The sequence below is a fragment of the Pongo abelii genome, chromosome 7, assembly GCF_028885655.2.
Source record: "Pongo abelii isolate AG06213 chromosome 7, NHGRI_mPonAbe1-v2.0_pri, whole genome shotgun sequence".
Taxonomy (NCBI): domain Eukaryota; kingdom Metazoa; phylum Chordata; class Mammalia; order Primates; family Hominidae; genus Pongo; species Pongo abelii.
The window spans coordinates 155898300-155914709 of NC_071992.2; the positions used below are offsets into that span (position 1 = coordinate 155898300).

The 16410-nt window shown below is 47.4% G+C and overlaps 1 long non-coding RNA gene across 1 annotated transcript in view; it reads right to left on the minus strand.

Annotated features, from left to right (window-relative positions):
• Positions 1 to 13846, minus strand: part of LOC129060816 (uncharacterized) — a 34496-nt gene extending 20650 nt beyond the window's left edge. The window contains exons 1-2 of the long non-coding RNA XR_008527711.1: positions 13778 to 13846; positions 11630 to 11719 (exon numbers count right to left, since the gene is read on the minus strand). This is a non-coding gene — a long non-coding RNA (uncharacterized LOC129060816). The remainder of the gene's footprint in view (positions 1 to 11629; positions 11720 to 13777) is intronic.
• Positions 13847 to 16410: the final 2564 nt, after the last annotated feature.

Sequence of the window (16410 nt, forward strand, 5' to 3'; positions counted from 1 at the left end):
CCAAACCTGGGCTTCACTACACTGATATTAAGTTGCCCTCATCTGAGAATCATTTGAGGCTTTCCCAGCTCTACTGAAGTATGCCTGATGTTGGGGGATACCAGATGAATGACTTCTGCAGACACAGGAATGGACCCTCAACCTGGGAGTGAGGTGTTAACTGGACCGCTTGGGGCAGCTCCCAAATGCTGCTGCAGACAGCCAACAGATGCAGCCTATTCTGAATGCAGATGGAGCTAGTGCTCCTTCTGGAGAACTTGGAAATGCAGACTAGAAAATGGCTTCTAAGCATTCATCCTAGAGCACAGATTAACAATGTGGGGTGTTGCCTAGCCATTGCAATTTGCCATAAACAGTGATACATTCTGAAGTCACCTTAAGGTGCAGAAAACGCTGCAAGTCAACAGGTATGTGCTTAACAACAGGAAGCCACTAAAAATCCCTCTATTAGTCACAAGCCTGCCCTTCTGGTCTGCCTTCTACAGTCTGCCATCCCCTCTATGCTGGAGAGAATCTCCTTCAGGGATTTTTTTCTGGGCAAAATAGAGTATGAGGCCCTATGTCAGTGGGTGACAATTCCTCCAGTGAAGCAATGACAAGACTACAACACTCTAAGCTGCCTCTTTTTTTTGCAGTTCTGGGATACATGTAAAAACATGCAGATCTGTAGCTGTCTCTCCTTTTAACTTGGCACATCTATACTCCCTTATGGGATGTTGAGTAGAAAGTGTTTGGGTTAACCCTCCTATATCAAAGTCCATAGCCTTATGATCTTGGCCATCTTTTTCCCCAAATCTTGCTGCAATCAAATATGTAAATGTCAGTAAACTCACCGAGTGTGTAGCCAGGAGGCCAACCTCACTAGTGAGCTATGCATCACCTTGTGATGTCTGGGCTTGGGCCACTTGGATGTCATCCTGCAGGGCTCTGGTGTCCTCATAACATCTGGGGCTCATAGCACCAGGATGTTATCCTGGTAGCTCTAGATGTTCCTGTGTTTGCATTTGGAGGTGCTAGGTTCTCGGAGGACAGACTCATTTCACTTCCTGGGAGATGAAGCTCAATAACTCCTGGTTTAAGAGCCTGCACCTGTGGGTTCAGGTGGGGAGAAACTTCTGAGGCTACCATCTCCATGAGCCCTTCTGCGCCTCTCCCTTAGTGAGGGACTCTTGAGGATGTAAGAATTAACTGTTCTTAAACATCTCAGTCATCTAAACAGTGGGTCTTGTCAGACTTACAAGCATATTTAGAGTACCTTGACTAACGGCTCTCAAGAGTCTTGAGTAACAAGGATCAGAGCTGGGAGGTACAGTTTTGTTAAGGGCAGCATAACAGCAGTTTCTGCCCTGAACTAGAACTCTTATAGGGGCAGCTGTTGCTCCCGAGTTGGGAATCATTCTGATGTCGGGCATTAGGGGAACAAAACATGTCTAAACCATGCTGCTTGGGAGGATCTTGTTCTCTAAAACTAAGGTCCAAGCCAGAAGCTAAATGGACTACACCGAGCAATCCTCGCACTTCAAGCAGGCCCCCTTAGAATTGGCTTGGATCACTGTGGGTTTGGGTTTACCTCAAGTTCAGGCTGAATTGCTCTACTTCCTCCTGACCCATGCCCCACATCTGGTTTTGGTGATGACTTAGATGCATTGGGAGGCTATTCTAAGACATTCTCCAACCCTTCAGAGTTGCTGCTTCGTGCTTTGACCCTGAGCTTGAGCCTAGCCCAGCAGCTAGGTTGGATTTCATTTGTATTAAGCTCACAAGAGCTATCGAAAATTGGACTAAACACTACCAAAGCCCATGGCCAATGTTTGGGAGTAAGATGCATGAGATATGAAGTGAGCCATTGGTCTGTAAAGAGGTTGCCAGCTGCTGGTCATAGAGAGTTAGCCTTGTAAGAAGGGGGGGCCTATCAGAAAGCAAGGATTTGTGCTGAAGCTCCCAAATATGGGTATCCTTGCCCCATCTGTGTGTGTAGTCAGAGGACTGGAAGCTTAACTGAAGTCTAAAGGAGGCCACCAAACCTGGAGCTTCCAAGTTTCTCCTTGCTGGTCCTAACTCCACTTGGTGAGCCATGGAACCTGAATGGCTGTGACAGGCAGCCAGATCCTGCTGCCTCATTCCCTGCCTAGTGAAGCTGACTGGGGCTTATAACACATGCAGGTGTGATAGCTGGCCTTCACCTTCCACACTCGCTGTTCTTGTGGGTGGGATCTTTCCCATATTTCTGATCCAAGAACAAGTATCCCTGTAGTGTTCACAGCTAAACATAACACTGGTATAAAACCATAGAAGTTGACTAAGGAAACTGAACTTCAGGTTAATTGCACTTTGGTGCTTGGCACCTAGCCCAGGAAGGCAACTGCCTTGAAGTAAACACACTAAATCCAGAGTGTTGCCTTGCTGAGCTAGAGACGGAATGCCAGGGTATCTGGGCCTGGACCAATGGCCTTTCTGTAGCACAAAATCCTGATGTCAAAGTCTAGAAACCAGGCCATTTGAAATGTGTATACCAGCTGTGAATCTCAAAGTGATGGAGGATTAGGATGATGGGATTCTCATGGGCATTTAACCTGGGTCTTGGGTGACATGGCATCCAGCTGAGAGCATTCCTGTGGATGGATCAGCATCTCACGTCTTCTTTGTAGTGAAGTGGGATATCAAGTGCTGCCCAAATGTCAGGCGCACCTTTTGTGTGCAAATGTTATGGCTGGTATAAAACTGCAAAGTGCGGGGGACCCGGGGGGGGGGCCGTAGAAGTCCTGGTCTCCAGTGCTCCCCCTTCCTTTACTCCGGTAAACTTGAAGTTAGTGTGAGATTACTGTGTGTGGAACAAGAACCACAGAATCGCAGTCAGATAAGCTTCAAAACCATGACTAGGAGGTTTTCACTGTTCCTAGTGAAGTTAGGAACAGGTCTGATGGCCTCATCGGTTCTGGTTGTGCCTGAAGGTAGGGGGTCACTGAAACACTTGTCTCTGCTTGTAGCTTCTAGAAATAAGCTGCAGGGTCTAGTGGCTTATTAACATGCCAGATAGGTGGTCTCTCTCCTACTTGTCAGGTGGACTGCCAAAAGAGCTATCAACTCTTGACCTAAATCATAGACTGGTATCTCCTGATTCTTTCCTCTAACAACCAGGAAGCATGCCTATGTCACCTGAACCACAAGATGGTACCTCAGCTTCTCTGTCTTCTCTAGTGACAGAAGATCACTGACTTTGGGAATAACATATGATGGTGCCCTCCCAGGAAGGCTCACTTTCAAGGTATCAAAAGTGATCATCTCCCCAGTAGATCTCTGGTGTGCTCACAGGACAGCTTTGAAAACAAGGCTCTATCACAGGTGCATCTTCCTATGTAGTATTGGGGTGCACCTTTGGGATGGGCAATGAATAAGAACCCTGAAAACAATGATCTTTGACTGTTCAGTCCTCCCTCAGGTTGATTTCTGGAGCCCCCTTGAGAGCTGTGAATCGAGATTAAAGTATCCAATTCTTAAGACTGTACCAAAACCCAAACTGCTTATGGCCAAATGGTTGGAGTATAAACAAGTTCATCAAACAAGCTTATTCTTACTCCTGTGAATTCTGAGTCAAAGAATGGATATCAATGGAAGAGAGAACTCCCAGGAAAGTGGCCAGGCTAATGTGGTCAAATAGACTGTCTCCAGAGCTTTGTGTTATCAACACTAATAAGTTCTAAAAACCCAGGTGTCTTGGGAGTGAGACTGAGAATATTAAAAGGGAAAGTGGATCTGCCATTTCTGACTCCTCTATCCCCTAGCATAACAAAAGTATAGCTTGGGGTTCCCATCAGGACTCATAGATGGTTTTTTTTGGAGAAGAGGTGGCCAATATTGACTTAAATTACTAGACCACCTGAAGAAGCCAAAATTCATGTTTGCATATATTCATCTCAAGAGTCTTAAATTCCATGGTTGTGAATGGAGGAGGAGGAAGGTCTCATTCCTACTATGACCCAGTAGCTTTGTCTTTGCAAATGATGCTGACCCCATGTCACTCAATACAATGTTTTCCCCCTTCCAGGATTGAGACCTGGGTCCTGATCTAAATCAGACCCCAGGGGGTATGAAGACGTCATTTCCAGGGGTGATCTCTCTGTGCTGATGACTCGGGAGTAAACCCGTGGCAGAACAGGACTGCAGCCTCGTGCTCAAGCCTTGGGTCCTAGATCATCCCCTCACACAAAAGGAGGGGACCCCTGCCTGCATGATCCTCGCCACCTCCAGAGGTAGAACTTGGATGAGTCTTTGCCAAATGCTGTCAGGATCCACAAGGCTTGGTTTCGGCCCACAAAGGTCCTGAGTGGCTCTCACAGGAGCCGCGGTTTCTAGCCCCAGGACATCAGGGAATGAGGAGACAAGACTCTCACAGCTTGAGACCCAACAGACCCAGAGAGATGTTAGTGCTTGAAGACTCGGCTTCTCTCTGCCTCTTGCCTGAAGGCTCCCCATCAGCCTAGGGGAAAAACTGCCTGGTGTTGTCAATAAGGTCCCAGGTCACGCATGTCACGATATTCAGGGAAGTCTTCCCATGTCTGGGCCCCTCAGGGCTGGCTCCCTGGGTTGGGTGAAAACACAGTGCCTGTCCCCACACCTGGGAGTGTCTGGAATCCTACCAGGCCATACCATCTCTCCTTTGGCCAGCATCACTTACTCTTCCCTCGTGGGCCCTCCGGGGCTCCTCAGTTGAAGGTATGTTGGGGTCCACTCTCAGGAGCCACTCTCGGGGCTCTCCATCCTGGAGAAAAGGCATCTTCTCTGTTCTGCAGCATCCCTTGCTTTGCACTGAGAACTCTGCTACCTCCTGACAGGCCCTGATCTTCCAAGATCAGGACCTCAGTACCGAAAATGGAGTGACCTGGGGTGCTCATCGGATCTCTCTGCCCTGCTGGGATCTGAAAACTCGTAGTTCGTCTGAACGTTTCCTGAGGAAAGAGTAGATTCTAAGTCTCTCTGCCATGAGGCTGTGGTCTGAGGAGGCTCTGGTCTGAACATTCCAGGGTCTGGTGGTCCATATGCACCTGGTTATCTCATCTCCTTTGCGAGCTGTTCCTTGGCTGGTCCTCATCGCCCCAGCTGAGGCTGTGCTCTGGGGACACCTATACCCCATGGCTTCACCTGGTATCTGTGCTCCTGTTCCGTCTTCCTGTCTGCACCTCTAGTAGAGCTTCTAAACTTCAACGGGGCATCCTCCAATACCTGCTACTTGTCCCTATTGGGAGTCTCATAGGTATTTCAAATGCAGGTGATTCTAAATGGAGTTCAACTCCCCTACACCATCTGCATCTCTGCGATTCCCCCATCTCACTCTGCTGTTCAGAATGAAAGTAAAAAATTAGTTTCCCGTTGTTCCATTGACTTATTGATGCCTCAGGGACTTAAGCAACTATGCAAAGCTAATGGTGAGGGAGGGGCTTGAGGGCAAGATGGTGACCCCTTCCTGTTTACATTTACATTCCTGTTTCCCATTACAGAATGGCATCCTCATTTTGTAATGAGTCCTTAGACAATGCTGCACTGCTGTGAGTCCCTCTTGGGTGCAGTGGCCACTCCTTCAGGGCATTATCCCCTTCAAGCCCCAACCCCACCACCCTTTTCATCAGATATGAAGTCTATGCCTGATGACTGAGGCGGCCCTGAGTAAAGGAATCATGTTCCAAGGGGTCAGACAAAGCCTTGCATGGCTCTCAACACAGTGAATGAGCCACTGAGAAGAGCAGGATCCACAGCACATCAGCCTGCCCTAAGCCTCTTCCCCAAACCTGGGGGACTGGGGGAAGCAAGACCCAGTGTAGGAACTTAGCCTGTGTATGCTTGGCAAGTAACACTGGTGTATGTGATTGATTGGGATGGCAAAAGTTTGATCTACCAGCTTCTTAATAGTATGTGTACTTTCATTAAAAAGCTTGGGGGGGGGCACTCAGTGGAAGCCTTCCAGAAAACAGTGAGGGGTCACTGGAGTAGAATCCAGGCTCTTGTGTTGGAAAACGATTATCTTGGCATCCTCTGATAGCTATGAAGCCCTAAACCCCAAGACTGCTAACGGCTGTGCCCTCTGGCACCCTCATTCTGTAATGAGTCCTTAATACAGTCATTCTGGCTGATCTGGGATACTTGGGAATTCTACCACACTTCCTGGAAGCAGGCCAAGTCAAGGGTCAAAGTGCATGGTGATCAAGCGGGTTTCAGGAAAATCTGCAGCCACAGTCTCTAGGACCTAGCCTTTAAGACCCCAACTGCTGAGAATGGGGCAGACTTGCCAAGTTGGACTGTTCAGAAAATTCACCAGCCTTTTAGTTATTTTACTAAGAAGGTAGGTCAAGGGAATATCAAAATGAACATATCCATGAAACTACGACCCAGGAAAATGAGTTATACCAGCAAACTACATGCTTTCTCTTCTCCAAGTCACTATTGCCAAACATAATGACAATGACAAATGGCTCTGATCTGTAACTCCTCATTCTGAGTGTATATTTCTGTTAACTCTCCTCTGACTTATGCATGCTGTATGTAGCAGTAGTTTCTATTTAGTATTTTTATCTGCATGTACTCCAGCTTATCCATCCTGCTGTTGAACTATATTCAGGTGGTAGCTTTGACTGTTACAATTGGTGCTCTGATAACACTGGATGTGAACTAGCACACATACATATGCTTTCCTGCTGTGTATATGCTTTGCAGTGAAATCTCTGGGTCAGACCACAGTTGGCTTTGGGGCACACACCAAGCAGTCATCCAGAATGTCATACTATGTTCCTAGTATGAGAGTTTCAGTTGCTGTTCATATTCAGTGCTTCAGTCACTAACTTCAGCCCTGCTGGTGGCTCAGGAGCAGTTTCTCATAGTAGCCTTCTGAATTACTAAATGTATTAAGTTTATCCTGCTGCATCTCAAAATTATGCATGGTATTGTCAACATGAGACAATATCTCATAATCAGACTTATTAGATTGCTGCAAAAGTAATTGCAGGTTTTGACATCACTCAATGCCAAAAACCGATTACTTTTGCACCGACCAATACATTCTGTGACTGTTTGCTAGGACAGTACAAGGAGTGGTCACTATGACAACAATCACTTGAGGGATGGGGTATGTTAGGGAATGGTGGCACATCAGTTCATAAACATGTTCCCTCTTCTTGAACGTGGGACCCAGTGGGTAAATGAGTAAATAAAGACTTCCATTCTGGCTGCAAGATGGAAGAACATCTTCCCCCCAGCTCCAAAAATGCTGTGGGTTGGTTCTTCCCTATTCCCATAGGTCTTGGTTGTATAACTGTAGACTTAGGTTACAATGGGGGTCCTTCATTCACCTGTATCTAGAGCAAATTTTTGTCCTTTCCCAGAACGCCATATTTGTTGCTGGGTTACTGAATGCCCCTCTTCCCAGTCTGTGTGGTTCCACATGCTTGGTGTGGCCTTGGGCACCATGAGGCTGACAACACAGCTGGGTTGGAAGTCTTCCACCATCCCAATCTTCTAGAATGGAAGCAACTGGCAGACAAGGCTCCCTTCCTAAGGTGGGCTCTGACTGACTTTTTAGACAAACCTTATGCGGGATGAGGATTTTCTTAGGGAAACAGCAGAGCATCAGGAACTTTGGGGGTCCCCCCCAGGCACCTCTGCACAGCTGCTAGTGGTGGTGGCCATGTCACCTGTTTCCAGGGTAACTATTGCCAAGGATAATGGCAGCACCCCTGCCTGAGCATCTCCCCAGGCCCTCTAAGGATGAGGTGAGTGGGGAAGGCACCAGGGGGTTGACAGTCACTCACTAAGAACATCAGAGATAGAACGATTGCTCCCTGTAGAACAAGGTAATGACAAACCCTGTTCTCGTGTCCTTCCCAGCCTGTTAAGACAAGGATACAAAGCAATGTTGAGATGGAAATCAAAGGACTCCTTGGTGATGCCCTAACATACTGGGTTGCAGTGTAACTTTCTCTGTTACCATGGAAGAACCCCAGAATGACTTCTAATCTTGCCCCTATCTCCTGAGCAGAACTCTGACCCCCCACCCCCATGTTCTACACGGGCAAGGAAACTGCATTTGTGGCTCTCTGGTTACCTGAAGCTGTGTGCCCTTTAAGAGAGTCAGGGCAGAGAGCTGCAGAAATGAACAATAACCACCTCATAAAGCTGCAGACCACTTGGGCCACAGTCTGTGTCCCCAGGAAATGGGCTTGGAAGTGCAGAGATGGGTGCACCAGCACATCTCATGGGAACTTGGCCTGGCAAAGGAGCCCCAGGGAAATGGGACGAGACCCTGGCTCATAGCTTGTTGGTGCCATCTTGGTCCTGGAGAGTGGGCACTGCACAGAAGATACCACACTCAAAGCTGCCTCCTAAGCCTAGTGACCAGCCCCTGTGCCAAGAAGTAAGATGACTCCTGTCCTAGTGCTAGCACTAGAGCTCCAGGAAGCCTGATGAGGTGGAACCTTTCCACAGGCTTGTCTCTGGGGAGCAGGAGCCAGGGCCTCCTGATAATTGGGAGTATGTGGCTCTGCCTACATCCCCAAGCTGGTTCTGGTGTGGTTTGTGGGTCTCGGCTCAATGCTTCTATAGTCATACTGGGGTGGGTTACTTCCTGAATGTGATGCTGTACCACAGAAACATGCTGTTCAGTAAATGAGCAAATTAAAGCTACCAGTGTCTCCCTTGACCTACTTATTTTCTTCCCTTATCTGAGCGGTAAGTTCATTGAACTCTGATGCAATAGAATTCTGCTGAACATAAAACTGAATGAGGTGATGTTGACCTATGGCATATGGATGCTAGTCTAAATATTGAAATATCTGCAGCTGTAGTGTGGCTAGCAGAACAAGAATGTCACTGCCAGCCAGCAGGTTTTATCCTGGAGCACAGGGATAGACTGCATAGATGCCAAAGTAGGTGTGGCGTGAGGTCAAAGAATGGGGAGAAGGCAAGGCTTCATAGGCCTTGGTAAGACTTAGGCTTCTACTTTGAGTGAAATGGAAATGTATTGGTGATCTTTGAATTGTAGTCCTTATTTTCTTAAGGATCTCATTGGCTCTGCATGGAAAACAGCTTGTAGGGGAAGAGAAACCACTTGGGAGCATCATGCAAAAAGTCAAGTGACAGCTTAGTCTAGGTGTGTGTGGATGTGGAGGTGACAACTAATCAGGTCTGAGCCCATGTTAAAGGATGGAAACTTCTGTATACTTGAAGTAGGAAGCCTGTATGGGAGAAGTTTGGGGAGACAGTATAGGTGTAAGTTTGACATGCATAAAAGGAAATGGTCAAACTGCTGTTGCTGGCTTTTAAAATTCTATTTCAAACTGTATACAAATTCCACTCCAGACAGCAGTAAAGAATGAATTTCTTATGCCAACTATAAACTAATGGAGAGAAAAAAGTCGAGTCAAGTAAATAGCGATGGAAAGGATGGCCACACTGAGTTGAGAAGGAGGAGAGAGGTGGGTTGGGGAGTGGTAACTAGCTATAAAAGTGAAAATTAGCCTTCACCCTGAATGAGGGTCCTCATTGACCAAGAGTTAAGTGGTATGGAATGACACTCACTGGATGACTGAAGTCAAAACTTTGAAGGTAGGTCATGTAAAAGGTCAAGATGGGACCTGCCGGTAACCATGGGAATTGACTTGGGCTCTTGTGTGGAATGGAAGGAAAGGCTTTGGAAGTAAAGTCAGGATAATGAGGCAGACTCCTCTGGCCACAGCAACATATGTATTGACCTAATTGTGACAGACAGTGCTGAGGAGAGAATGAGGTGCTAATGTGTAGTCCAGGAACGAGGGATGACCCAGCAGTTGGAGCATACATGCAAAAGGTGGTTAGGAAGATGGAGAAAGCTCTCATTCCTGTGACATTGGGAACATGGGAAGGAATACTACAGAAGAGGCTGGCCATGAGCAGATGCCATGCCCTAGAGTAGCAGCCAAGTTTCTCTTTCCCCAAATCCTGGGAGTTCCCAGGAGTTTGTTTGGCAACTCTGCCAAAAGGAAGCCCAGAGTCCTAAAGAACTCAGTAAAGTGTCTTGGGGCATCTCAGATGTGTGTCCTAGCCGATAAGAGTCCAGGCAATAAGTGATCAGGGCCAGACATCTTAACATTTGTCTGATTCCTACTCTTGGGTACGACACTTCATAGGATTGTTTTCCACCTTTCTCGTCTACTGACTTCTGTGATTAGAGTAGACCCTGGAGCTCTAGATCCGTTTTCTTTACACAAAATTTGTTCTTGGTCGTCATAAAAATGTGACTCTTCTGCTTACCTGACTTTATTTTTAAAGCCAGCTAACTTGAACTCTGATCTGCCCAATTAAAGTATAACAGGTGCTGAAGATGAGAATCTAGAAATGGGCAACTCATCTAGAAAAGATGGTTCTTATGCCAGAATTCCTCATCTGAGCTGGTCCACAACATGGAAGTGGGGTTTCTCCTTTCCTCACTTCTAACAGGGCTTAGGTATTCAAGTCCTGTTAAAAATACCAACACTGTCCTAACTCCAAATGAAGGAAAACAATACTGGAGACAAAGTTGCTATGAGGCTAACTTCCAGTTGAACAGAATGCTGAACCCAAAAGATAACCAGAGTTTTTATGCCAGAATCAAATATAACAAGACTCAAATCGGGATCCTGAGCTTAGACCCCTCCCAGTCATAAGTCTAATCTGGGAAAGCCTCCTTTGGACCTACTGTGTTGTATTTGGCCTTTGACCCCACCCTGTGTTTGCTGAGAGTGTTCTGGTGTTACTGTGTCTTCTACATTCTAGCATCCTACTTGGGAAGGTCCTATTTGTAAGAACCACGGGTATCTTTGGCAAGGTCACGGGGATTGTGCCTCTTAGCTCCTTAATGAAAATCTAGAGCTAACAGCATGGTGAAGGCCTTAGAATTTCCAAGATCTAACAATCTCGAGTTTCAGAAAAGACTTGGTGCATACAGACCAGAAATGGACACAGTTCTCCAGAGACTACAGAAATGTACCTATGGAGTATGGCTTCATGGTGACAGGTGGCACTGGCAAGGACTCTAGGGAGGCTGAGCTGAGAGAACTGGAGGAATTCTGTGAAGGGTCTTTGTCCTGGGGGGAGACTCTGTATATCCTTGGGTGGGAGGGAGGCAACAGACTGCCTGGGAGGTGGGGTAGAACTTGCCATATCAGGCCCAAAGAAAACTCAGAAAAATTGAAAGGGAAACTCGGTGTTAGTAACCACACTTTCAGTGAAAAGTGCCCTTGGCCAAGGACAAAGGCCCATCCACTCTGGTGTTGCAGCTGGGCTAGCCTCTGTTCCTGGGGCTTCAGAGCACCAACATCGGGCAGTCAACACCAAACTAAATGGCATGTGGCATTTCAGTTCACCTCAAGATCCAACCCCTGTTTAGGGTGAAGGTGGGCTCTGTGTGTGCCCTGGGGTGGGAGTCTTAAAGCTTGCCTATGTTCCAAGTTGACATGAGAGGGTCAAATCCATGTTTCATTCAAATAATCTGAAACTAAGTCAAAGGCTGAAATCTAAAAAGCCCCCTACCAGCCTCCACCTCACCTGAGGGGCATGAGGGGGCCTCCCCAGATGATGTACCCCCCACACAGCATGCACACAAGTCAAGCAGGAAGCTCCTTGAACTCACTCATCAGGTTCAAGCTGACTGAGTCCTATTGCCTGTGCAGACTCAACAGATCTGTTGCTCACGTGATTAGGATTCAAATCTAGCCGGACACTGTTGAATAAGCAGAAGTCTGAAATCATGAAACGGGACTTAGGTCCGCAGCAGCAGGATTCTTCTCCAGTCTCAGGGCCAGCGCCTGCTGTGTCTCGTGCTGCCTCTGCTTCTGCAGAAGCTGGCCACTGACCACTGACCTGGGGGGGGGGGGCCTCATCCTGGAGCTGCTCCCACAACTTCTCTAGCCCCCCACCCTGCTGGTGATGGTGCTGTTCTTGTCTCTCAGAACAAGTGCTCTGTGCTGCAGCACAGAGCAATCTGGACATGTCTTCCAGAGTCCTGGTGTGCAAACCCATGGACTAGTCCAGTCTTTCCCAGCTTTCAGAGATCTCAGTTCAAATCAGACCAGAGATTGTTGAACATGCAAAAGTTTGAAACCATAGAAATGGATTTAAATCCACAGCCATGAGAAAATAAAAGCCACATACATTACCATGCTGCTGCTTATAGCTCATATTGTGAATCTACTCGTTAAAGCCTGTGTGAGTGAACTTGAGACACTAAGGGAAGCTCTAGAGGCCTTAAGGCAGGAATAAAAACCGGTAATACATCAAGGCCCCCACCTTTGAGGACACAAAAGGAATAGGGTGGTCAGATCAAAAGATGAGGTTCTTGAACTTCAGCCTGAGCAAGTCCATAGACCCTTCCAGAAGCAAAGGGTATTTATCACCCTCTAGATTGTCACCAGGATAGGTATGGGTCCAAGCACAGCCTTTGTGACCACACAGTAACCCAGCCTTAGCAGTCTGACAAAAGTCAACGTACATCACGTGAGTGAAGGTAAAGGCCTTCAAGTTCAAGAGCCCTTGACAAAAGGGGTCGCAGGTGGGGTTTGTCTTATGGTCAACTGGGGACTATAGTAGCTACAAGGCCTAAGCTGTGAGAGCCCCTAAAGTGAGCCAGGAGAAAATGCCCTAGAGCCACTCACTCCTACTTCCTTGAAGGTACTCTGAGGGATGGAGAACCTCCCCTGGGGACCAACCTGGTACAGAGATCCTGCACCAAGAATACATGAGGCTTTCTGTGAGATGGGCTTGGACATGGAGAATAAGTGTGGGAACTTGAACACAGAGGGCAGCAGCTCATCTAAAACTGGTAGCTGGAAACCACCCCTGAGATCAATCTCCTTGGGCAGGTACCTTTTCCTTTGCCTCCTGTCTCCACGACCCCCACCACACACACATCTGTGGTCCCTAAAGGCTGACCTCCTCACTCTTCCATGTTCTTTGGCCTCTGTATTAAGGCTCTGTAGAGGAGCAGGATTAATAGGATAGATGTATATATAATGGGAAGTTTATTAGAAGTGACTCCCATTATCACAAGGTAAAGTCCCATAATAGGCCATCTGCTGCAAGCTGAGGAGCAAGGATGTCAGTCTGAGTCCTAACACCTCAAAATTATTGGGGAAGCTAACAATGCTCCCTTCAGTCTGTAGCCCAAGGCCTCAGAGCCCCTGGAAAGTTACTGGTGTAAATCCAAGAGTCTAAAAGCTGAAGAACTTGGAGTCAGATGTTCGAGGGCGGGAAGCATCCAGCACGGGAGAAAGATGAAGGCTGGAGGACTCAGCCTGTCTAGTCCTTCCACGTTCCTCTACCTGCTTTTATCCTAGCCATGCTGGTAACTGATTAGATGGTGCCCACCCCAGTTGAGGGTGGGTCTGCCTCTCCCAGCCTGACTGAAATGTTTAATCTCCTTTGGCAACACCCTCAGACACACCCAGAAACAATACTTTGCATCCTTCAGTCAAGTTGACAACATTAACCGTCACAGCTTCTCATTGTGTTTGGACAACGAGAAGCTCCACATGAGACAAAGGAGGGACAAAGACAGCAGTGTGTGCATGACTCTGCCCCCCATCAAAGGTCATCTTCAGCTGCCTGTGTTCAACTGAAGGTGGCTGCGGTGTCAAGGTGGTTGTGTCTCTTAGTATCCCAAAATCCATCTCCAAGCATCTCTTCTAACACCCCAAGTCTGGAAATAGCTCCTGTTCTTTGTCCTGGGATTGCTAACCTGTATGCCAGCAGTCCTCAGTATGTTTCCTGGACTATCAATTACCTGGAAACTTACTGGAAACATGAGTTCTTGTTTCTCCTACCACGCCCCCACCCACCCCCCGCCACCAACAATGAGAGCAGAAATTCCAGGGGGTAACCTAGCAACCGGTGCTTGAACAAGCTCCTCCAGAAGATTGATGCCCACTAAAGCCTGAGCTCTCCTGCTCAGGATCACAAAGCCGCCTAGGCTGCATTCCCTTGTGGGCCTGACAGGCTCACATCCTGTCAACTTGGATTGAAGGATACAAAGTATTGTTTCTGGGTGTGTCTTCGAGGGTGTTGCCAAAGGAGATTCCCATTCTGCATGGTCCCTCCTTGAATCACTGAGTTCAAGGGGGTCCCGTGTTTCCTGTCAGGTCTCCTCTGATGCCTCAATGCTGTGGTGGAGCTACACTTATATTGTGGCTATTGATCACTGCAGTGATGTGGCTGCAAGGAAGGACAGATGCCTTAGGTTCCTGGATAATCCTTAGGGTAGTGTTTCCAGGATGAGTGTCTTATTTTCCTCCCATACTAAAAAGGCTTAGGTAGCTCAGCCCAAGTTACTATACCAGGGAGATGATGGCATCAAACAGCCTCATGGTCACGGAGGGCCCTGTTTGGAATAATGAAGGCAGACTGTGTTGTCCCAAACTGTTTAGCTTCTCACTGATGCCTACAAAGTCACCATCCCCTAATACCAAACTAGATAGGGAAGCCATGGCTGACTCCCAATTCTGTCACTGCAGAGGTTGTGTGACACCCCAACTCGGAATTCCCAGTAGGATCCCAATCTGGATATGTGGGCTCAAGACTTGGTATTTGGGTGGGAAAAAGACCCGGGTGCCTGTGACATTGGGCACATCCTGTTGGTAGGATATCACTGAGGCTACAAAATTACCTTTCCTGGCCTCTTGTTTCAAGGCTATAAACCTATCATCTTGGGCCTTAAGTAGTGGTTCACAAGCAAACCAGGGCGCATGGAAAGAAAGATGCCTAACAGTGACTTATCTTTAGAAAGCAAAGACGCTCTGTCGTTCCCCCAAATGGATCAAAGTTATAGCTACCCCTAGGCACAAACAGTATGTGAATATGAAATGAATAAACCTAAAGGAATGTTGTCTGGCAGAATACCCCCTTCACATCAGAGCTGTGTGTGGCATGAGTTGAGGGGTGGGGGTGAAGCTTAGTGTTGGGAGCAGGCACCAAGGATGCCTGAACTTCCTGCTGTTGAAGTCTCCTGGAGCCTTCCAGACTTGAGCCAGCTCTGTACTGTATTAGCATTTTACTGTGCAATATAACTTTTTTTTTGGCCTGGTACATCAGGTGGCATCCAGCTTGTGGGCCAAAGTTCAGCCACTGGGACTCTTCAGCATCTGATAGTCTTTTAGGTGTTTATTGCTACCAAGACCCCAAAAGAAACCAGAAGTTAATTTTTAAATGTAGAGCACTTACTGGCAGAAATAAGCACAGCTCACCCATTTCCTGGAACACATGTTGTCATTCAATCTGGTCTTTTCAGTAGCTGCATGTAGCCTCTGCCACAGACTCCCACTGGCGTACCTGCTGAGACACAGGACTTGAGGCATGGCAGTTCCACATCTCAGTCTGGATATAGCAAAGCATTTCTCTTGCTGTGTCAAACCCATAATAGCAGTTGTAAGAATAAGCTGGTTAGCGGATCTGAGTGGACTCCCCAAGTGTCAGATGCCCTCCAATTCTCAGCCTACCAAGAAATGTCTCAACATTTAGTGCAAAAGCAGCAGCTCACCCCTCATTTTTAATAGGCTGTCCTGACAAGTTCCAGATCACAGTACATAGCAGTTACCCTGGGTATGCTGCTACCTCAGAACCCTCGTTGCATGTCTGAAGCACATGCCTGATACTAAAGGCAGGATGCTTTGTCTATGTTGAGAAGCCAGCAGGATAGAGCTCTGACCAGAAAGAACATGTCAGCAATGGTGTGTTCTGGCCTGGGGTAAAAACTGTTCTCATTACCCAGGGGAATTGGCTCCATGAGCAAGAACTGCTTGGAACAAGCACTTGCCTGGAGATGTTAGTGATCAGGTCGACCTCTGGAGGCCTCCCCTGACTCCCTCAGCTTCCAAGGAGGTGGCTGTTCTGCCTGGCACTGCTCCTATCTCCCTCGGAGTAGAGGCAGGACAGTGGCTAGGAGGTCCATTTAGGTCCATCTACTTCAAAGCTTTGGAGTTACAAAGCCTCTACGGGATGCCAGAGCTCCTTGCATACGTTGTATCCCCTGGGATTTTTCTCCCTGACTTTGACCAGTCTCGTGGAGTGTCCTGAAGGAAGTCTTCCAGGTGCCCTGCTCCACAAATATCTCTGGGAGGCCTGAATTTACTGTGGAAATAGTACTGAAAAAACAACCTAGAAGCCCAAGGCTGGCTCAATTTCCTATTTCTGGAATTGGGAGCACACTGATCATTCAGGAGTGCATCCTGGTTCCACAGTTCTGCTAGTCTATTTTCTCTCCAGATCTTGTCACTTTCATGAATATACCTTCAAATTCCTTGACTTTCTCCTCTATCATCGCCTTCCTGCTACCTTGTGCATCCAGCGAGTTTTAAACCTTACATGTATAACTCAATCCTGAAATTTCCGTTGTTTTTCTTTTTAATATTCCACTTGTTGGAA